This window comes from Moschus berezovskii, chromosome 3 (assembly GCF_049115385.1).
Source record: "Moschus berezovskii isolate FMDL1 chromosome 3, NW_MosBer_1.0, whole genome shotgun sequence".
Lineage (NCBI taxonomy): Eukaryota > Metazoa > Chordata > Mammalia > Artiodactyla > Moschidae > Moschus > Moschus berezovskii.
In genome coordinates this window covers 45647130-45670999 of record NC_142462.1, presented here as the reverse complement: position 1 = coordinate 45670999, position 23870 = coordinate 45647130, and the positions used below count along the sequence as shown (strand labels likewise).

Sequence of the window (23870 nt, the reverse complement as noted above, 5' to 3'; positions counted from 1 at the left end):
ACAACATGGGACCTACCCAGGAGAGGACTGGCAGATGGACTTCACCAATTTCTCAAGGGTATAAATACCTGTTAGTCATGACAGATACATTCACAAGATGGATTGAAGACTTTCCCAGACTGAGAAGGCTGAGGAGGTGGTTAAAAAAACTGCTCCATGAAATCATTCTGAGATTTGGTCTGCCCAAGTCATTACAAAGTGACAATGGGACATCATTTACTTCTAAGGTCACTCAAGTGATCTCTAAAGGACTGGGCATTATTTATTATCTCCATTGTACCTGGAGGCCTCAGTCTTCAGAAAAAGTAGAAAGAGCTAACCAATTCTTAAAATCAGTGATTAAAAAAATAACCCAGGAGACCTCTCTCAGATGGAAGAAGGCTTTACCAATAGCTCTCCTCCACACCATATTGCCCGAAGGAACAGGATGGTCTTAGTCCTTATGAGATGCTGTATGGGAGACATTTTGTTTATGTCAGTGACCTCTTCCTATATCCAGGGGCTCACACTCTCCAGGCTTATGCCATGGCCAATGGGCAATTCCAACAGGATATACGCTTGTTGGGTGTCAACTAGCACCCAAAAGATTCTAAAGAGTCACCACTATATGCTTCAGGAACTCAAGTCCTAATTAAAATCTGGAAATACGGGCCCGAAAGGCTCAACTCCAGCCCACATGGAAGGGCTCCTACCCTTTCCATCCCCATAGCAGTCAACGGACCAGGACACGACTCCTAGATTCACTACTCACGAGTCAAGTTTTGGAAGAAAACAAAAGAGGACACTCAATATACACCTGTGAGCCCCTGGGAGCTATCAGATACCTATTCTGGACTACAAATGAGTGTCATTCTAATGAACACCCCCATAATTAAGTTTCTGGGGATACGATTTCTCAGGACACAAACACAGTTCGGCAGTTTGGTTGTACTCCAAAATAGACAGGAGATAGATCTCCTGATCCCTGAACAAAGAGGGACTTGAGCCATCTTGAATGAGATGTGTTGTTTCTGGGTAAATACCTCCAGCTAAGTTAAAGAAAGTCTCATAGTCCTCAAGAAAAACATTCCAAAGCCTACAGGACCTCAAAGAACAAGCTGGAGAGTTCTCAGGGTGGCTACAATCTCTCTTTAGGAGATCATTCTCCTGGCGAGGGGGAATTTGGAGTCGGCTAATGCCCCTACTAATCCTTGTTATCACCATATTGATGCTGCTTATGAATGCTCCACGTATTATCAACTGTCTAACCCACTTTGTCTCTGCCCAGGTCAACAAACTACAACATGCAGTGCCAGTTCAACAAGGATATATAAAACTACAGCCAACTAGAGAAAATATCAGTCACCCTTAGATGGACACCACTATGAGGACTCAGGCTTGAGACTAGCAAAAGGGGGAGGCCCAATGCCCCTCGCCATCCCAGTTCTGCAGGAAGTAGCCAGAGAGACCTCGACACCCCTATTCCCAAAGAATTGTGCCTCCCATCACCTGAGGGGGAATGTTAGGTAGCGAGAATAGGAAAAAGGAGCCCAAAATGGTGGTGGCTAAAAGATAAAGAAAGGGAAAAGCCTGTGAAACTAGAACAAATGAAGCTCTGAGGACCTGAGTAAGAACCTCAGGTGAAACAAACAGCTCCCCTGGCTGTCCCAATTTACACAGGGCAGGCTCATGGGGAGGAGAAAAAACATGTAAAAAGAGGAGCCAAAATTGACCCCGGGGCCTCTCTTCTCTTCATGTCTTTCGGGTCAGCCTGCCCTCATGCCTCGATTTTCCTTTGCTTGACAAATAAAACTGAGTTGTAACACTTGTCCGTCCGTTGCTTCAAATTTTTGCTGTGGCGGGACAGAACCAAGGAAATTACAAACTCCTCTGACAACCTGATATTCAAAAAAGCAGGTTATGTTTTAGCTTTGTGTTGGCTTACTTTACTAGTGGTTAAGTGGAGGTGTGATGAGCTCTTAAAGGACAGATTAGAATTCTAGATGCTCCAGCCACCACAGTACTCTGTTCTGAGAGCAAAATTCACAGAACTGTGAAAATCAGTTCAGGTGGATTGCTCATTTTGCGCAGCATTTTCCATTTCACATACAGTCCACGAAGTCAGAGGCCCTGTGCCCTATGCTTCATGAGGGAATAAGCCATAGGATGTTTTCTGAGAGGCCAGAGAGCAGCCAAGCAACATTCAAGGCCATCAAAGTTCACCAAACTTGAGGCTCACTGGCTTCTCTAGAGCATTATTTTCTCCTCAGGGGAAAAAAAAAAAAGCAAAAAAGATTTGTTTGAAATAATTGTGAGCCCCTGTATAGTGTGTACCTTTTGAAGACTGGAAAGAGCAATTCTTCTTTTGGGGTCTTCACCTGCCTGTATCAGAAAGCAGTCACCAATCTTTACCTGTGTGCTAATATCCCTGTTTTCTTGAGTAAAACAAAAGTCTGCTGGGAAAACTAAGTCTTCTCCCAGGGCTCAGGTAACTGTGCGAACATGGAGGTAAATTAGAGTTGAAGCTTCACAGACTCTTTAGGGATTCCTGAAGGTCTCAAGGACTACATCATCAATAAGAACTAGCCAATTAACAATAAAATAACAGCAGAGGTACAAAATACCACTTCTAGAAAAGGGATTTATTAACTGAGAATGTGTACAGTTTCAGAGAACTGAGGAAGCCTGGTCCCTATCTTTTTTTCCCCCTTGAGATGTTTACAGTCATACATACAAAAACTATGTCTCTAATGTAGAAAACGCTAATTACTGAACAGATTAACAGAGTTCTAAAAGTGAAACAAATTAAATGCTTATCACAGAAATTATTGTGAATGTAGTATTATTTTCATTTTTAAAGAACTTCATTGAGATAAAATATACATACAATTTCTCACTAAAAATGTAACGTTTAGTGTTCTTTTTGAGTCAAGTCATAGGATTGTGCAACCATTACTACTATGTGATTTAAGATCACTTTTGTACCCCCTGAAAGAACCTATGCATTCATTAGTAAGCAATTTCTGTTTCTTCTACCTGTCCTCCCCCATGACTAAGTCCAGAATTGTTGCTAATCTACTGTCTCTGTAACTTGTCTATCTTTTAAATTTTATACAAATGAAATCATACACTACGTAGTCTTCTTTGCCTAGTTTATTTCACTTAACATAAGGTTTACAGAATTCATCTTTTCTCTTATTTTTCATTTTTAAATATTTTTCTTTTTTTTTTTAATTTATTTTATTGGAGGAAAATTACCTTACATTAATATATAGGTTGGTTTTGCCATACACTGACATGAATCCGCCCTGGGTGTACATGTGTTCTCTTTCTTGAACCCCCCTCCCACCTCCCTCTTCCCCATATCCTCCCTCCATGTCATCCCCGTGCACCAGCCCCAAGTATCCTGTATAATGCGTCGAACCTGGACTGGTCACTTATGATAATATACATGCTACAATGCCGTTCTCCCCAATCATCCCACCTTCACCCTCTCCCACAGAGTCCCAAAGACTGTTCTATATGCCTATGTCTCTTTTGCAGTCTCGTATACAGGGTTCAAGTTACCATCTTTCTAAATTCCATATATATGCGTTAGTACACTGTATTGATGTTTTTCTTTCTGGCTTACTTCACTCTGTATAATTGGCTCCAATTTCATCCACCTCATTAAAACTGATTCAAATGCATTCTTTTTGATGGCTGAAAAATACTCCATTGTGTATATGTACCAAAGCTTTCTTATCCATTCGTCTGCAGATGGACTTCTAGGTTGCTTCCATGTCCTGGCTATTATAAACAGTGCTTCAATGAACACTGGAGTACATGTGTCTCTTTCAATTCTGGTTTCCTCGGTGTGTATGCCCAGGAGTGCGATTGCTGGATCATATGGCAGTTCTATTTCCAGTTTTTTGAGGAATCTCCACACTGTTCTCCATAGTGGCTGTACTAGTTTGCATTCCCACCAACAGTGTAAGAGGGTTCCCTTTTCTCCACACCCTCTCCATTTTTAAATATTTTTCATAAGCCTAAATGTAGGACTTTATATTCAACCCTATATAATTTCATCTTTTTAGTTATGGCTCATGTTCTGACCTGTCAAAAATAATTTTAAATTACAAAAATCCTTCACATAGTTATTATTTTACTAACAAAAAACAGTGACAACATGGTCACTGGTGGGGGATAACAAAAATTGAGAGAGAGAAAGAGATAGTAATTACCACTTATGGGTGCTCAGTCACTCAGTCATGTCTGACTCATTGTTACCCTATGGACTGTAGCCCACCAGTCTCCTCTGTCCATGGGATTTTCCAGGCAAGAATACTGGACTGGGTTGCCATTTCCTTCTCAAGAGGATCTTCCCCAGGAAGGTATGAAACCTCAGTCTCCTGTACTGGCAGATGGGTTCTTTACCACTGAGCCACCTGGGAAGCTTTATAAAGCAATTAATTCATGCTAATGAAGTTGCTCAGGTGTGTCTGACTCTTTGCGAGCCCATGGACTGTAGCCTACCAGGCTCCTCTGTCCGGGGGATTCTCCAGGCAAGAGTACTGGAGTGGGTTGCCATTTCCTTCTCCAGGAGATCTTCTCAACCCAGGGATCGAATCCAGGTCTCTGGCATTGCGGGCAGACGCTTTACCATCTGAACCACCAGGGAATCCCCCTCTAGAATAATTTGCGCAATGGCAAGCCACTCCAGTACTACTGCTTAGAAAATCCCATGGATGGAGGAGCCTGGTAGGCTGCAGTCCGTGGGGTCGCTGAGGGTCGGACATGACTGAGTGACTTCACTTTCACTTTTCACTTTCACATATTGGAGAAGGAAATGGCAACCCACTCCAGTGTTCTTGCCTGGAGAATCCCAGGGACGGGGGAGCCTGGTGGGCTTCCGTCTATGGGATCACACAGAGTCGGACACGACTGAAGTGACTTAGCAGCAGTAGCAGCAGCAGCACTATCCACGGACAAGGCAATGGCAAGCCACTCCAGTACTCTTGCCTAGAAAATCCCATGGACGGAGGAGCCTGGTGGGCTGCAGTCCATGGGGTCACTACGAGTCAGACATGACTGAGTAACTTCACTTTCACTTTCACACATTGTAGAAGGAGGTGGCAACCCACTCCAGTGTTCTTGCCTGGAGAATCCCAGAGACGGGGGAGCCTGGTGGGCTGCCGTCTATGGGGTCACACAGAGTTAGAAACGACTGAAGTGACTTAGCAGCAGCAGCAGCACTATCTATATAACAACAATACTCCATTTTATAAACAAACTAATGCTTAAACCAAGAAAGTAATTTGTTTATGCTCACACAGCAAGGAAACTGTAAGTCTGGGGTTCAAATCCAGATCTTTCTGATTTTCTGAAGCCCATACTTTAAGCCAGTAAAATCCATGATCTCCCACGACATTCTTTAGTTCACAGTTACATAATAATATCCAGGGACATTACTATGTACATTTTCTATACATGTATTACTTCATCCTAGTAAATGGAAAACATAATAAAATGGATATTGTGATCTTCAGTGTACATTGAAAGAATCTTAAATTCAGAAGGGTTAGGAAATTGGTCCAAGTGTACCAACTAGTGTGTGACAGAGCTGGTGTTTATATACATTCTTTTTCATAATGTAGCAACTCCATTTACTAACAGTGGTCTCACCTAAGGTTGATGCAATCCTGATACTCACCTTTTCTACCCATGAAGAAACACAAAAGAATCTTTGGATTCTTTCTTCCTTCCCAGGTACTCAGTATAGAAAAGCAGTAGGGTAAAAAGGCCAAAAACTCTCCCCAAAATCTGTACTTCTAAGGAAGACTACTGGCCCATTAACAAATGTCTCCATCAGTATCTTACCATCTGCTGTTTGTACTGTACTTGTCAATATTGAGCATCACTTACAGTTCATATGATCACACAAAATCTCAGAAACCACAGAGTACCAACGTGAAAAAAAAAAGCTAATTCAAAGATGGTTTTAGAATCGGATAACACATTCACTGCACAAGTATATAACTAGATGGAAACAAGTTATGTCCTCTGCATGTTTTCTATGTCCATGAAAAATTACTCAATTTCTAGCACTAGATTGAACAGGACTGGCAAATTACACGGTGTAATCTCCACTTCTGCTGACCCACTTGACGTTTTTCCCACTCATCTAATTCTGAAGTCTCAGATTATTCAAACTTATCTGTTTAAATTCAAAATACAATGAAATTTAATTATCCATGTCATAAAGGGTACTGATATTATGGCAGACTAAGGTAGACTACAGCACAAAAATATTATATTTGGCCTTTAAATACCTTAAATATTTTCACATAATAGATTTTTTTAAAGCCTTCTTTTGTTCCCTTGTACAGATTCAAACCAAACAGAAGGTAAAGTTGGTAGTCCCATATGGCAGCATTTAAAGGGAGCTAGAAAGATTAACTACCTTCCCACCTGTAATTAGTCATTCCTAGTTTTATATAAACTTTTCTCCCTTTCCTGAAATGTTCTTTTATTTCAGAATGCCCCTGTGAGGGGTGACATATTAAAGCACTATCAGCTGAGAATAAATGAATTTATTATGATTAAGAAAACAGATAAAACAATATTTTTGAACACTAAGTACCTCAGAGAAAAAGAAGATCATCACTGGGTTCTATCCCATGTCAGTGCAAAAATTCTGATTATAAATATTACCCCTTAGATGTAAAGGTTCAAGTGTCTCTGTAAGTCATCAGGAAACAGCAAAGATAAGAAATAGATTTATTATCTTTCATTGTGCAACATAGTGTTCCCCCATCCAAGTAATAAATATTCTAGGGTGATAACAATTTGATTGTATTATCAATAATTTCCATGAATTTTGTAAATATAAAGTTGTAAGTAAGCAGTCTTCAAGCTCAGTGATAAAAGATTCAAATACAATAAAACGACAGACTACAAAAAGAGCAAAGGGCAGTATTCTTGAATTACCTTGAAACAGCATCTGCATGTAGAACTTTTACCTATATACGGAGATGAACTATTTTTATGCAATAGAGAAATGCTATTTCAGAAAGAATAATGCTGCATATGTTCTCACATGGAAAGTATATGTATAATCAAAGCTAAATGCTACACAGATGTGCTCATTATACAATCAACTCAAATAATAGTACTGTATCTATATTAACAAAAATATAGCTAATAACATATATATTTACATTAGAAAATGGAATGAAAAATAAAACTTAATGCTTCCCTCATGGTCCAGTGGTTAAGAATCCACCCTGCAATGCAAGGGACACAGTTTCAATCACTGATCCTAGAAGATTCCACATGCCTCGGGGCACCTAAGAACATGCGCCACAACTACTGAGCCCATGTGCTTCAACTGCTGAAGTCTGTGTGCCTTGAGCCTGTGCTTCACAAGAGAAGCCACCACAGTGAAAAGCCCGAGCACCACAATGAAAAGTAGCCCCTACTCTCAGCAACTACAGAAAACCTACTTGCAGCAACAAATACTCACCACAGCCAATATATATATATAAAAGAAAGAAAGAAAGAAATCTTTAAAAAAAAAAAATCATTTGAGTATTTTATTTCAATGTAATAAGCAACCAAAAAAGATGTACTTTCTGTCCATTCTTAAATTATTTTAATATAAAAAATAGAAACTTGAAAAAACATTTCCAACACATAAAATCCATTTATCAGAATACCTGATAATGAATGATCTATCTTAGGCATAGCTATTAAATGTTGCGATGTGTGGTGCTACTGGTAAAGAACCCGCCTCGCTTCAAAAGCGTGACATGTAAGAGACGGCAGGTTTGATCTCTGGGTCAGGAAGATCCCCTGGAAGAGGGCATGGCAACCCACTCTAGTATTCTTACCTGGAGAATCCCAGGGACAGAAAAGCCTGGCAGACTATGGTCCATACAGTCTCAAGAGTCAGAAATGACTGAAGTAATTTAGCACACATGCCGATTTGCAATAAAACTTTCACTTGAGTCTGACATAAAGAAGACTAAGAAAAATAATTGTAAACAAATATTTATTCTTGATATTCTAAAATGTAAAATCATCATATAAACATAAAATAGATACCTGACTTGCTGATATATGTACATATGTTTGTGTACAGGTAACTTGTATATTTTATTTATAGATAATCTTATACATCTTTAATACAATACCAGTGGAAAAATAGCAGAAACTTAGAATCAGAAGTGAAAAAAAAATTCTGCTAAAGGTCAGAAGTAAAACATAAACATCTACTGAAGCTTTGGTACGTGCCAAGTATACAATATAAGGAATGGCACTAAAAAAGATTTAATTCTTACTCAGATAATAGAGAAAATAATACATTAAAATAAATTAAGTATAGTAAGTACATCAATAAAGGCAAGTACAAGTGCAACATGACCTAGAGGAGGGTTTGATTAACTCTGAGGTGAAATGGATTTAACTTATATGCAAAGTACATCATGAGGAACGCTGGGCTGGAAGAAGCACAAGCTGGAATCAAGATCGCCAGGAGAAATATCAATAACCTCAGATATGCAGATGACACCACCCTTATGGCAGAAAGTGAAGAAGAACTCAAAAGCCTCTTGAGGAAAGTGAAAGAGGAGAGTGAAAAGGTTGGCTTGAAGCTCAACATTCAGAAAACAAAGATCATGGCATCTGGTCCCATCACTTCATGGGAAATAGATGGGGAAACAGTGGAAACAGTGTCAGACTTTATTTTTGGGGCTCCAAAATCACTGCAGATGCTGATTGCAGCCAGGAAATTAAAAGACGCTTACTCCTTGGAAGAAAAGTTATGACCAACCTTGATAGCATATTAAAAAGCAGAGACATTACTTTGCCAACAAAGGTCCGCCTAGTCAAGGCTATGGTTTTTCCCGTGGTCATGTATGGATGTGAGAGTTGGACTGTGAAGAAAGCTGATCCCCGAAGAATTTATGCTTTTGAACTGTGGTGTTGGAGAAAACTCTTGAGAGTCCCTTGGACTGCAAGGAGATCCATCCAGTCCATTCTAAAGGAGATCGATCCTGGGTGTTCATTGGAAGGACTGATGCTAAAGCTGAAACTATAATACTTCGGCCACCTCATGCGACGAGTTGACTCACTGGAAAAGACTCTGATGCTGGGAGGGATTGAGGGCGGGAGGAGAAGGGGACTACAGAGAATGAGATAGCTGGATGGCATCACCGACTCTATGGACATGAGTTTGAGTGAACTCCGGGAGTTGGTGATGGACAGGGAGGCCTTGCATGCTGTGATTCATGGGGTCGCAAAGAGTCAGTCACGACTGAGCGACTGAACTGAACTGAACTGAAATGGATGATGAGTGGATTTGAAGTGGGCGCTAGAGCAGAGGTCCCCAACCTCCAGGATCTTATGCTGGATGATCTGAAGTGGAGCTAATATAATAATAGTAAGAGAAATAAAGTGTAGAATAAATGTAACGCATTTAAATCATCCCCAAACCACCCCTCCTCAACTCCATCCATAGAAAAATTGTCTTCCAAGAAACTGGTCCCTGGTTTCAAAAAAGTTGGGGACTATTGCTCTAGAGAATACATCTACCTGAATTTAAGTCAGAACTTAGTGATTTTATCATTAACACCTTCAATCCTCTTTATAGAGGATAAAAGAATAGAAAGAAGGAAGGCAGGAAGAAAAAAACTAGAAGAAAGGAGATAGGAAGGAAATGAGGAAAGGAAGGAAAAAAATTAAACTTTCCATGCTGAAATCTAACATGATAGATAAGAGCGCTTGAGTGTCAGGTTATCAGTAATCAATCACCTGTCAGCTAGTTTGCTTCACAGACCCTTTTTTGAAAGCAGTGTATCCTGCATAGAGAACATGGAATAAGAGACCACTCTCAAAAAAGCAACATGCATAACATATATCTGGGGGGGGTTTAGGCGCTTGTTTGGTTTTGCTTGTTGGTTGTTGGCTTATTTGTGCTTGTTTTCCTAGAATACTTCCTATTTAAAAAAAAAAAAAAAAAAGGAGATTTCTCCAAAAAATGACAAATATCTCAAGCTATTAACGTTTAGTATATTATAAAAAGTTCCTAAGCCCTTATAATATTGGACTAGGCCCGTGACCTTCCAAATTAGGTTTACATTTGGGAGAGGAAAATTATACACTAGTCATTAATTTAATTAGCTACAGCTATTGCATATGAAAGCATGAAGAGAAGAAGTGATAGGGAAGAGAAAAATGGAGCCACGACACCAATGGTTTAAGTTCCAAGTCTCAAATACTTGATAAAACCCAACCATCAGAAGTAAAAGAATCAAAGACTGATTACCTGTGAAAGGAGATGAAAAGGATAACTAGAACAGAAGAAGAAACTGAGAGGGTCAGGGCCACTTGAAACCTTTATTAGTCGGGACTTGCATAAAGCCATCAGCCTCCTCTCTGTTTCACTAAGTAGAATCAATCACCAGACACTTTACCAGAATGGAGTCCTTCCCCAAAACACTGGCTCTCTTAGAACAGTCTACAATGTCTCGTCTTTTAAACCTCCTTCACCCTCAGGCACAATAATAGACACTAATAATGATAATGATGATAATAAGCATAGCAGAAAGAAAAGAAGGCATCTCCTATTTGCCAAAAGCTATGGTAAATGGCCTACTTTGAAAGCAACTTATGGGTAGATAATATAGTCAGTCCTTTGCAAATGTATTTTTAAAAATACTTATTGAATGTTTATTACACGTAGGACACTAGACATTCAGAATACAATATTGAACAAAAAACATAAAACATAACTCTGATAGATTACACAATCTGGCTGAGTAAACTGAGCTACAGAGAACTTAAATGATATTTGCCCAGCACTGAACATCAGGTAAGTGACAAGGGCCATGGCCAAGCAATCTGATCCGGGACCCACTTCCTCATACCATGGACTTTACTGCTTTGGATGTAAGAGTACACTGGCCAGGGTTCAGACATGGCACTCTGCTTTTCAGATTTTATATTTTTCCACCTAATACTGTATAAGGAGTAATTCAATTGTAATACAGTTACATTTTATTGAAAAAACAGAACCTCTAAGCACAAAACTCAAAAAGCAGGCAAGGTGAAAATACTAACTCTAAAAGTGTTTGAAGAACTAAACTGAATATTATAATGGTCATTGATACATATAGTTGATTACAATTAATAGTTTATATGAGTTCAATCATACTCTAAAGGAAGTTAGAATAGCATGCATATCTATCTATACTTACAATACAACATTTAACATTTTGGTCAATGTTTTGTAGTAAGAGCATATTTTCTCAGCCTAAAGAAATATTCTATAACAGAAAGAAAGTTGCAATTAGAGTCAAGCAGATGACTCTAACTGCTCTGAGTCTCCATCGATGTATTTAAAAATAAATAAATAAGTAATGGATATAAGATACATTCTTGGCATTTTTTTGATAGGCTTAGGTAAGATAAATGTAAAAATTGCTATGCAAACTAAAGAATGCAGTGTTCTTTATCATTCTCTCTTCACAGAACTACAGAATTATTTGGACTTCCCAATAACCTCAGATATGCAGATGACACCACCCTTATGGCAGAAAGTGAAGAGGAACTCAAAAGCCTCTTGAGGAAAGTGAAAGAGGAGAGTGAAAAGGTTGGCTTGAAGCTCAACATTCAGAAAACAAAGATCATGGCATCTGGTCCCATCACTTCATGGGAAATAGTTGGGGAAACAGTAGACACACTGTCAGACTTTATTTTTGGGAGCTCCAAAATCACTGCAGATGCTGATTGCAGCCAGGAAATTAAAAGACGCTTACTCCTTGGAAGGAAAGTTATGACCAACCTAGATAGCATATTAAAAAGCAGAGACATTACTTTGCCAACAAAGGTCCGCCTAGTCAAGGCTATGGTTTTTCCCGTGGTCATGTATGGATGTGAGAGTTGGCCTGTGAAGAAAGCTGATCCCCGAAGAACTGATGCTTTTGAACTGTGGTGTTGGAGAAGACTCTTGAGAGTCCCCTGGACTGCAAGGAGATCCAACCAGTCCATTCTAAAGGAGATCAATCCTGGGTGTTCATTGGAAGGACTGATGCTAAAGTGAAACTCCAATACTTTGGCCACCTCATGTGACGAGTTGACACTGGAAAAGACTCTGATGCTGGGAGTGATTGGGGGCAGGAGGAGAAGGGGACGACAGAGAATGAGATGGCTGGATGGCATCACCGACCCTGTGGACATGAGTTTGAGTGAACTCCGGGAGTTGGTGATGGACAAGGAGGCCTGGCGTGCTGTGATTCACGGGGTCGCAAAGAGTCAGACACGACTGAGTGACTGAACTGAACTGAATATACTCTTTTACTTTGGTAATTATTAATCTTTGCCTATGTACAATTCCAAATAAAATAATCTTCCTTAACTCCTTAACCCAAACTCAAGTTTTAGCAACCATTATTTCTGAGTTTATAGTACCTTCTGAACTACCGTATTGCTTCCCTTACTCTTCAAGTTTTTTCTTTTCCACTTTCAAGTTCTATACAATTTTTAAGCAAAGCAGAGTGCTAGGTATAACTATATAAATCCCATAATCTTGGTCTTTAAAGATGAAGATATTTGGATAATCTTAAATCAGCTAATATCTCTTTCATGTTAGCACTTCTCAGGGCTGATTCACCACTTAGTGGCTTCCCTGGGGATTCCTTGTACTTGCTACTCCTTTACTTCTGAATAATTATTCCTCAATTTGTAATATGTGCGTGTGTTCTTAGTCCCTTAGTCATATCCGACCATTTGCGACCCCATGGACTGCAGCCAGCCAGGCTCCTCTGTCCATGGGGATTCTCCAAGCAAGAATTACCCTCCTCAGTTTGTAATACTGCCCTTCAATTTTGTTCATTGTGTAGAACCTTTTATGTAAAACTCACTATTTTTCTGAAGTTTGGTTTTCCTGGGAGCTATCTTGCTGCTTTACGTATCCAAAAATGAAGGAATGGTATCACTTACATGTGGAATCTAAAAAAATGATATAAATTTTTTGCAAAATATTAATAGGCCCCCAAACAAAGACGACAAATGTATGATTACCAAAGGAGAAAGGCATGAGGGAAGGATACGGAATATATTTATAGACTTTATATATTTGTGTTTATGGGACTATTTTAGATTGTAAGTGATCATTTCTAATAGCAATATTCATTCTGCATAGAACTGAGCATTTGAAAATGTAAACATCTATGCTGATGGAGCCCACAAACTAGTGCAAGAAACACAGGGCAAAGGAATGATAACAATATAATGCAGGTAAGAGTTTTTTTAATGAGGCATCTGACAATGAAAGGGCAATATTAGTATTGCAGGCAACAAACTTTCCTCTGACTGCCAAATTTACTGAACATACACTGCCATATTATAGAATGTACTAAGCCCAAATGACTTCATTTAATCATCATTGCTGTGTTCTGTGACAGGTGCTTATATGGATGAGACACACAGAGTTTAAACAACTTACCAAAGTAATACAGTAGTGGAGTCAAGATTCACTTTCACGACAAAACAGGGTCTTGAAAGATGAAATGTTTTTCATTAGGTGATAAAAGTGGGAAAGAGCAGGCCAGTGATGGGAATAAAATGTATTAACAGCCAATAGTCATGAGCACGTGAAAGGGCTGGTGAGAGACACCAGAGGGACAGGACTGGACAGGTGATGAGAGCAGCCCAAGGCCAGGCCTCATAAACAGGCTGCCTTCAACTGCTTTTCTACCTAAATATCTATAATGATGTCATTCTTTGAACATTACGTCTATAGGAAACTCAGGTTAAACCACAACTATCAACATACAAGAAAGAATGATTCAGCAGCCTTAGAGCCCCAGACCTAATAAATACTTAGGAGAGAGACTCACAGACAGTAAAGAAGAAAGAATACTGAGCTGGGAGAAAAGGATCAAGATCTCCTCTTGATTTTTACTCCAGCAAGTCAGCTGATTTAACTGTCTTTGCCACAGTACAGACATTATTCCATTTACAGACACTTATTTTAACAATGGAGTTTTCAACACAGAGTCTGTATGTTTTAATTCTTTATTATGTACTATGCACTGAACAATTACATAAATATATGCTTGTGTACATGTGTGTGTGTACTTATCTATTCACACTACAGTACTATACCCAGAGATGCAACATGCTATTAGACACCATGAATAAAATAAACAACATTTTAGAATTGCTCTACTCATTTCTGAGTGAGGTTTCACTGAAAAATCACAGTAGTTTGTCTCTTTCCTTCTTTACTTCTATCCTCCTTCCCTTTCATCCATTTTTGCTTTTTTTTTCTTGTTTTGTTCATCCTTCATTACTTCTTTGAATTATTAACTAGGAGTGATTTTGATATTGGAACAGAGAACCTTCTACAATTAAGTCACCCTTTCAAATCAGACCAATACGGTCAGTCACCAAAATCTTACTGGACTGTGACTACTATGAAATTGAGTCAAGTTTTCCATCTCATAACATGAAAAGGCACTCTTGCTTCCACTCAATTCTGTTTGTCTCCATTGTGATTTAACAATGCTTTATGTTTTAAATAGCTGTGTAGGAACTGAACTTTTCCACCAGATAGCAAAATAATTTAGAAAAAAAAATGCTCTTAACAATAGAACAAGTTTAGGTTTACCATTCCCTTTTATAAACTGGTAAAACTTAACAGTTTTATTTGTAAATGGGTAAAAACTAAAAGCTCTATCTCCCACTTACCTTTTCTTTCCATTTTACACCCTCCATCTCAAAAAAAGACAAAAAAAAAAAAGCCCAAAATAACAAAATGAAGAGTTACCGTTACAATTCACATCCACTTTCTCTAAAGCTAAATGCACATAAAGTACGATAGAAAACCCTCTGTATTTAATTCACAGTCTTTCAATTTTCAGGTTTATAGCATCACTCATTCATTTATTCAGACAACTGTTTTATGGTACCTAAGATATGCCAGCTTTTGTGTTAGGCATTAAAATAAGAGATATATAAAATATTCATTCATTCATTCATTATGCTGACCACAAAATCAGCATAAAAGAGAAATATTTTCTTCCCTACTTACTGAAAATAGTCTTAGACATCATTCTAACCATCTCTATCATTCCCAACCCTGTCACAAGGGATGGAATTACACTGACTAGCATGGAATGAGGGCTGACCCAAACTATGTAGATGCCACACAGTGGGTGAAATGGAATGAATGATGAGGAAGTAATTCCAGTGTCCTGCTCAACTGCCATCCAAAGCTGACAGTGGTTGTTATTATTCCATTTCCTTAAGGGAGAATCTCACATCCATAGGGATGTGAGAATTGGAAAGAAAGCTGAGCACTGAAGAATTGATGCTTTTGCACTGTGGTGTTGGAGAAGACTGTTGAGAGTCCCTTGGACAGCAAGGAGATCCAACCAGTTCATCCTAAAGGAAATCAGTCCTGAATATTCATTGGAAGGACTGATGCTGAAGCTCCTGTACTTTGGTCACCTGATGCAAAGAACTGACTCATTTGAAAAGACACTGATGCTGGAAAAGATTGAAGGTGGGAGGAGAAGGGGACAACAGAGGATGAGATGGTTGGATGGCATCATCGACTCTATGGACATGAGCTTGAGTAAGCTCTGGGAGTTGGTGATGGACAGGGAAGCCTGGCATGCTGCAGTCCATGGGGTTGCAAAGAATTGGACACAACTGAGCGACTGAACTGAACTGAACGGAGAATATTTTTCAAACATCACATTGAAGAGAAAGTTATTTATCTATGATTTACGGGTTTTTTAAGGATTGATTAAGCTTCCAGTATCACCCATATTCAACCATACTCCCTTGCCAAATGTAACGACAATAGAAATATTCCAACTCTATGAGGAAAATATATTCATACCGCAAATACAGAATAGGTTTTAATATGTGGAAAGGAATTTTTTTAAAAAGGGGGATTTCCCTCATAGCTCAGTCAGTAAAGTGTCTGCCTGCAATACAGGAGACTCGGGTTTGATTTCTGGGACTGGAAGATACCCTGGAGAAGGAAATGGCAACCCACTTCAGTATTCTTCCCTGGAGAATCCCATGGACAAAGCAGGCTGGCTGGCTACAGTCCATGGGGTTGCAAGTCTTACACAACTTGGTGACTAAACCATTAAAGGGATAAAACCTACTGCAGTGAACTGAATTCACTTTCTTCCCCCATTCTCTCTCCTCCACTCGCAACCCCTACACTGAGTCAGTAGCCAAAGGAGGACACCAAAGCACAAAGATGAAAGAAAAGAGTCAAATTCTTGGATGAGAGTTCTAAGTACTTGAAACCCTGGCCAAGAGAGATGTGAAAGTGGCTGAAGCCAGTGACCTGAAGGAACCTCAGGGTCGCAATAAGGAGGACAAGAGTGACATGTGGAGGAATATGCATATCTAAGTCTCTGCAGCAGGGACAGAGGCCAAACTCGTGTCACTTCAAAGAATGTTAGATAAAACCTTCCTTTCCAAAGCCAGAGAAACTACTTAAGTCATCCTCAGATCTTAAACTGCCAGCTCTGGTTCAAATGGGTTCAAATTGGTTGAGGTTAGTTATAAGTAACTAGCTTAACTTCTCTATCATTACTCTTAAGGCTCCAATTTCAAATAAAGTTCAATCATAGGGGAATAAATTTTATCATGTTTCCTGTATGCTTGCTTTTGTATGTATCATAGAACTTTCACTTAAAGCCAAACTTTAATTCTACATTTGCACCACAAGATAACTTTTAATTAAGACTACTTCATTATTTCTCACCCTTAGTCAGTGCTACTAATTTTACACTCAGAAAAGAAAACCAGGAGCCTGTTGCCCTATGTCTCACATAGTTTCTCCCTCTGGTGTCAACAGAAAAGATATTTGCTAGATCAGTAAAGTCCAGAGAGTGCAGTGATTTGCCAAATATGGTCCACTGGAGCACTGAGAATTTAGGGTTAGGTTTCAGCATTTGTCGCTGTCACTCAGATACTAAATCTATATTTACTTGGGGCAGTGAGTGAAGATTTAAATAGAAAAATCCAAAGCTTCCAAGGTACTTTCCTTTCCTGACTTAGCTGTTTTTGAGAGTTACTCTCATGGAGCTATAGTCTTTCAAAACTGGTTAAATAAAATTCTACTGGTATCATCATAAATTTTGTAGAGGATTAGCAAAAAAAAATTAACTTTCTCTTTACCATTTTATGATTATCTGACTAGTCAATTCATGTCACTGTTCATGGGGATTTCAAACATAAAATATGACCAATGCCGAAATACAATAAGTGCTCTCAATTTAAAAATGAAGATGTATGTCTAATTATGATAATAGTAACCTGAGAATAATAGACCATTAATACATATTACTTTTAAATATATTAAAATTTAAATATAAAATTGTATATTAAAATTTAGCAGAATGGTCTGAAGACAAAGAATTAAGGTTTAAAATCACCATATAAATTCAGATGTACAGATTAGGTAAACAGAATCATATTTCTAAAACTGGGGAAATTATTTATCAGTAAAGGCAATACAACATTCCTGCCCAACCCCTAAAAAAGTCAAAAAACAAAACCTGAATAAGATATAGAAGCTGGTCAGTAGGAAAATAATGGCTGAAGTCTAGGAATTCACACTGTGGCTGGTGGGCCAGTAGCAATGTTGTAGGTGGAATGTAGAAGGGGATTCCAAAGAACATGGCTCAGCATGCGTTATACAGCACAAATTATCAAGTCTGTATAATTGGAACCGTTTTGCAAGTGTGGGGACTGAAGTTTGAACGGTGTTGGTTGGAAGACACCCCCCAAACTAACATCACAGAGCGTCACATCCTTAAGCATTCCTATCTTTGAGCAATGGTTTGGATTCTTGTGCTTTATGTAAAAGGAAAAGGATGCTGACACTGAAGCTCTGCACATGTTGGGGCAGGAGGGAGATGGGAAATCAATGTACTACTCTCTTCTCAATTTTGCTGTGAACATAAAGCTACTCTAAAATATAGTGTAGTTGCCCAGTCGTGTCTGACTCTCCGTGACCTCATGGACTGCAGCCCCCCAAGCGCCTCTGTCCATGGGATTCTCCAGGCAAGATCACTGGAGTAGGCTGCCATTTCCTTCTCCAGGACTCTAAAACATAAAATCTCTTTTAAAAATTCTCATTTTGGAGAAAACCTGGCTCAGAAATCGTAGCTTTAGTGTTCAACACATTGCTTTTCTTTTCTGTAAATCCTTACCTATTTTAATCTTGGAAGCTTCCCCCCGCCTCTACTTTGTTAATTTTAGACTTTCCACTTTCTTTACAACCTCACCAGCTAATCACTTTTAAATTTTTTTCAGAAATTATAATGAATTAAGGGTTATGTTTAAGCAATTTCAAATGATAGGTCCATACATATAAAAACTAATGTCAACAATCACATATTCTATTTACTATTGCTGGGAGAAATATAAATAACCTCAGATATGCAGAAGACACCACCCTTATGGCAGAAAGTGAAAAAGAACTAAAGATCCTCTTGATGAAAGTGAAAGAGGAGAGTGAAAAAGTTGGTTTAAAGCTCAACATTCAGAAAACTAAGATCATGGCACCCAGTCCCATCACTTCATGGGAAATAGATGGGAAAACAATGGAAACAGTGGCTGACTTTATTTTTGGGGGCTCCAAAATCTCTGCAGATGGTAATAGCAGCCATGAAATTAAAAGACACTCCTTGGAAGGAAAGTTATGACCAACCTAGATAGCATACTAAAAAGCAGAGACATTACTTTGTCCACAAAGGTCCGTCTAGTCAAGGCTATGGTTTTTCCAGTAGACACATATGGATGTGAGAGTTGGACTATAAAGAAAACCGAGTGCAAAAGAATCGATGCTTTTGAACCGTGGTGTTGGAGAAGACTCTTGAGAGTCCCTTGCACTGCAAGGAGATCCAACCAGTCCATCCTAAATGAAACCAGTCCTGGGTGTTCATTGAAAGGATTGATGTTGAAGTTGAAACTCCAATACTTTGGCCACCTGATGCAAAGAGCTGACTCATTGGAAAAGACCCTGATGCTGGGAAAGATTGAGGGCAGGAAGAGAAGGGGACAACAAAGGATGAGATGGTTGGATGGCATCACCGACTCAGTGGACATGGGTTTGGGTGAACTCTGGCAGTTGGTGATGGACAGGGAGGCCTGGTGTGCTGCGGTTCATGGGGTCGCAAAGAGTCAGACACTACTGAGCAACTGAACTGAACTCCTCTAAAAATATTATAAGGAGTCCAATAAGGCAGATATGTTAACGGTAAAAGTATTCTGCCAAATTGAAGAATGTGATTGGCACAGACAGAAAACTCTAGCACAGCTTAGTTTAATACTTGCCTGACAGTTGTCCCCAGTTCTTTGTTCAAGTATCTTCTGAGGGATCTGCCTACCACCCTAAGTAGTGTGAACACAAAGAGCACACACACTAGGTGTGTGAGCTTACTTTGCTAGAGCTATGAAAATGTATTTGAAATTTGAAGAGGCAATGGGAAATGAATTTGACATCCCTATTAATGTAGTTTTACTTTGGTGAGAGTTTTTCATATCACTAGATAAATAAAACATGTATATGCAAAATGTCTCATATTTCTGTACCTCCATAAAATATACATTCCTGTATCCCCCAAATATTGGAAAAGTACTGCTATTTTAATATACTAACTTTTTCTTGATAATCTCCACATTGGCCAAAAAAAAAGACTAAGAGCTTGCTGCTAGAATTTTGAATCAGGGTTCCTTTTAACAAAAAAGAATGGCACGTGTCCAAATATCTATTGAGAACACCAACACTGACATACAGTTGAGAAATAGCAATAATTATTATATGACAGATTTTTATGTCTACACTATAGATAATGTGTGGTGTCCATAGGGTTTTGACAGGTTTCTTGCCTCTGCTTACTTAAAACACATACACTAGGTCAGCGCTTGTACTAAGGAAGACCAGGAAGAGGGTTTAATGCTACAATGAAGTAATTTTACTCTGTACTCTAGACATAATATTGACACCTAATGGTATTTACACAATTTTTCTTCAAAGAGTATCTGCCATCAAGAAAGTTAAAAAAACACGTTGGTCAAATTCAGTAAATTATTAGATCTTTGCAGGAAGATTATATAATTTAATACATAATTTTTCTCTTGCTTAATATAATCTTTCTTAACACAACATGTCAAACTGTGAATTCTCTTTTGCTATAAAGAAACATGCAAGGAGTGGTATCTCTCATAGTCTTACATGTCACACATTTCATAAAGAGAAAGTTATATAACATAAGATGAACTTATTTCCACGCTGAAAGTCAAAAATTGATAATATTTGGAACACTAGGGCTTCCCTGGCGGCACAGTGGTAAAGAATCTGCTGGCAAAGTAGGAGACTTGGGTTCAGTCCCTGGGTCGGGAAGATCCCCTGGAGTAAATGGCAACCCATTTCAGTATTCTTGCCTGGGAAATCCCATGGACTGAGGAGCCTGGCGGGCTACAGTCCATGAGGTCACAAAGATTCGGACATGACTGAGCACAGCACAAATACACGATGTCACAGTATGCTACATATTAATTCATGGTGACAGAACTTTTAAGAAATTTGTTTGAAATAAAACATAAAGGTTCAAGAAACAAAGTAGACAGTAGAGAAACATTTTAAATGCCCACTCCTCTATTTTGGCAGCTTTATGTGAGTAGATGGGAAATTTTAAAATGTTACCCAGACCAATCCTACTGACACTGTCTCTGTCCCTACTTTTCCCATATGTATCATGTAACTAAATTCTGCCTACTCTTACAGTTATTTCTTCTTTCCATACTTCCATTTCTTTAACCACTTGAGTTGAAACTGTCCAGACCACTACAAAACCCTGGTGATCCCTGTTTTACCTTCCTCTCCTGGAAGCCATCATTGTTACAACTGGGCACGCAAAAACACCAACAAGGACCCAATTATCCAAGAGGCTAGTTCAATCCCAAGACACGTAAAAGGTAGATGCTGTGTCATATTTCTCTCTCTCTCCAAAGTGTGTAGCACAGTATATTACATAGAGAGTTCAGGATTAAAAGCACTCACTAATGCAACTCCATTCCCAGAGACTACATACAGAGTAGAACACAATATGTATTCAACAGAACAGGTTTTGAACTAATAAGCATTTTTATTGAACTAATATAACCTATACATTCTTGCCAGATAAGCCTTCTAAAATACCTAACATATATTCCCACTTCAAAAATTTTCAGTGGCTACCTACTTCCATCTGGATGAAATCCATCGAAGGCATTCCACAACCCACTCTCTTCCTGGTACTTTCCTTCTGTCTCTGCTCATTAATCCTTTATAGAAGGCAACGTGGCAGAGTAGAAAGGGCACTGCTTTTGATATCAGAATGGTTACTGAGTTATGTTTGAGTCTTCTTGACTTGATGGCTTACTGATGTATGATATTATAAAGTCTTTGAACCTCACATTGTACTAAATAAAAGTAATTACTACCTGGTAGAAGTTGTAAACAAAAGATAATAATCAAAATACACTTAGCAGATAGGGCACAGGAAGGAAGAACTGTATGAACTCCGCTTCTACTGAAGTAATGTTTCTTTCTCAATCAGATTATATATGCTTAACCTTTGTTTCCACGGTTACCCCATCTATTTCCCATGAAGTGATGGGACCAGATGCCATGATCTTTGTTTTCTGAATGTTGAGCTTCAGTATATTATATAGAACCTTTTCACTCTCCTCTTTCAGTTTCATCAAGAGGCTTCTTAGTTCCTCTTCACTTTCTGCCATAAGGGTGGTGTCATCTGCATATCTGAGGTTATTGATAATTCTCCCGGCAATCTTGATTCCAACTCGTGCTTCTTCCAGCCCAGCGTTCCTCATGATGTACTCTGCATATAAGTTAAATAAGGAGGGTGACAATATACAACCTTGACGTACTCCTTTTCCTATTTGAAACCAGTCTGTTGTTCCATGTACAGTTCTGACTGTTGCTTCCTGACCTGCATACAGGTTTCTCAAGAGGCTGGTCAGGTGGTCTGGTATTCCCATTTCTTTCAGAATTTTCCACAATTTATTGAGAGTTGGACTGTGAAGAAAGCTGATCGCCGAAGAATTGATGCTTTTGAACTGTGGTGCTGGAGAAGACTCTTGAGAGTCCCTTGGACTGCAAAGATATCCAACCAGTCCATTCTAAAGGAGATCAATCCTGGGTGTTCATTGGAAGGACTGATGCCAAAGCTGAAACTCCAATACTTTGGCCACCTCATGAGACGAGCTGACTAACTGGAAAAGACTCTGATGCTGGGAGGGATTGAAGGCAGGAGGAGAAGGGGACGACAGAGAATGAGATGGCTGGATGGCATCACCGACTCTGTGGACATGAGTTTGAGTGAACTCCAGGATTTGGTGATGGACAGGGAGGCCTGGCGTGCTGTGATTCATGGGGTCGCAAAGATTCGGACACGACTGAGTGACTGAACTGAACTGAACTGACTGAACCTTTGTTTAGTTATGTTCCTCCTGATAGCTGAAACAGAGAATTCAACCTACTGTTACTGACACCTGAACTCTGTTCATTCTGTAAGGCCAGCTCAAAAGCTACTCTTGTCTTACATAAGCATCATATTCAAGCACTAAGCAGATGTAAACACAATTGGTAATCAGCTAATTAAGGGTGGGCCCAAGATAATGTTGTTATTCAATAAGAAAATAATTATCCATAAGGGAAGAACAGATAGGTCTAAATTAGTGATCTGAGCTCAGAACTTTAAGCCACCAACAAAAAGTTCCCTCTCAGTCTCTGGGGCTTTAAAAGAAAAGCTGTAATGGGGAGGATTGCAAACCAGCAACTTGGTAAACGTTGCAAGTGTCATACCTTCTATGAACTCTCTCCCTCTCCGTGACAGCATAAGCCCAGAGTTGTTACTCTTTCTGTATTCACTGTAGCACTACCGTACACTGCTGGAAAGCACACACAGCTTTGGAATGTTAAAATCTTCTTAAGTTATATCTATTAGTTCACCAGATGACAAATTCCTTCAGAACAAAATAATGCCAGATTCTTAGGCTTTCCATCAGTGTTTTCTACACAGTAGCTATTCAACAAATATTTGAATGACCATTATATGTAGATGGTCAGGTAATGAAAGCATTGTGATATTTCTTTTTTAATTAATGCTAGTACATTTAAAGATGTTATTTTCTACAAATCATGCAAGCCAAATATAAATGGTCGCATGTAATTCTGAACGCACCTTACACAGCTCTCCAGTTTTAAAATATGTTATTTCTTCTAATAGTCCTTAATACAGGACACTGACATAGTGAAGTATGGTACCCAAGATGATGTCAGCTCAGTTCAGTTCAGTTGCTCAGTCGTGTCCGACTCTCCGCGACCCCATGAAACACAGCAAGCCAGGCCTCCCTGTCCATCACCAACTCCCGGAGTACACTCAAACTCATGTCCACAGAGTCGGTGATGCCACCCAGCCATCTCATTCTCTGTCGTCCCCTTCTCCTCCCGCCCCCAACCTTTCCTAGCATCAGAGTCTATGTAGATGTTGGCAAAAGCAGAACTAATTGCTGAGTTCTCTAAGTCAGAAGCCCTCAACCCTGGCCATACAATAAAATCATCTGGGGAAAAAAAATTTTTAATACCAATACCAAGCCAATTATTATAGTCTCTAGGATAGGAAAAAAATAATGGTTTTTTGAAAACTTCCCAGGTAACTCAAATATGCATCTGTGCTTAAAACCACTGAATCATGCTTAATTTCAATGAACAACATGAATTGCTGACAGTTTCTGAGAAAGTCACTAAGATCTCTTCTGCTCACTATTGTTTCCTGGGTTTTAAATATTTAAGTATTTGAAAC

The 23870-nt window shown here is 39.0% G+C and overlaps 1 protein-coding gene across 14 annotated transcripts in view; it reads right to left on the bottom strand.

The window, feature by feature from the left end:
- Positions 1-23870, bottom strand: part of CACNA2D1 (calcium voltage-gated channel auxiliary subunit alpha2delta 1) — a 545949-nt gene that overhangs the window by 488228 nt on the left and 33851 nt on the right. The window lies entirely within an intron of this gene.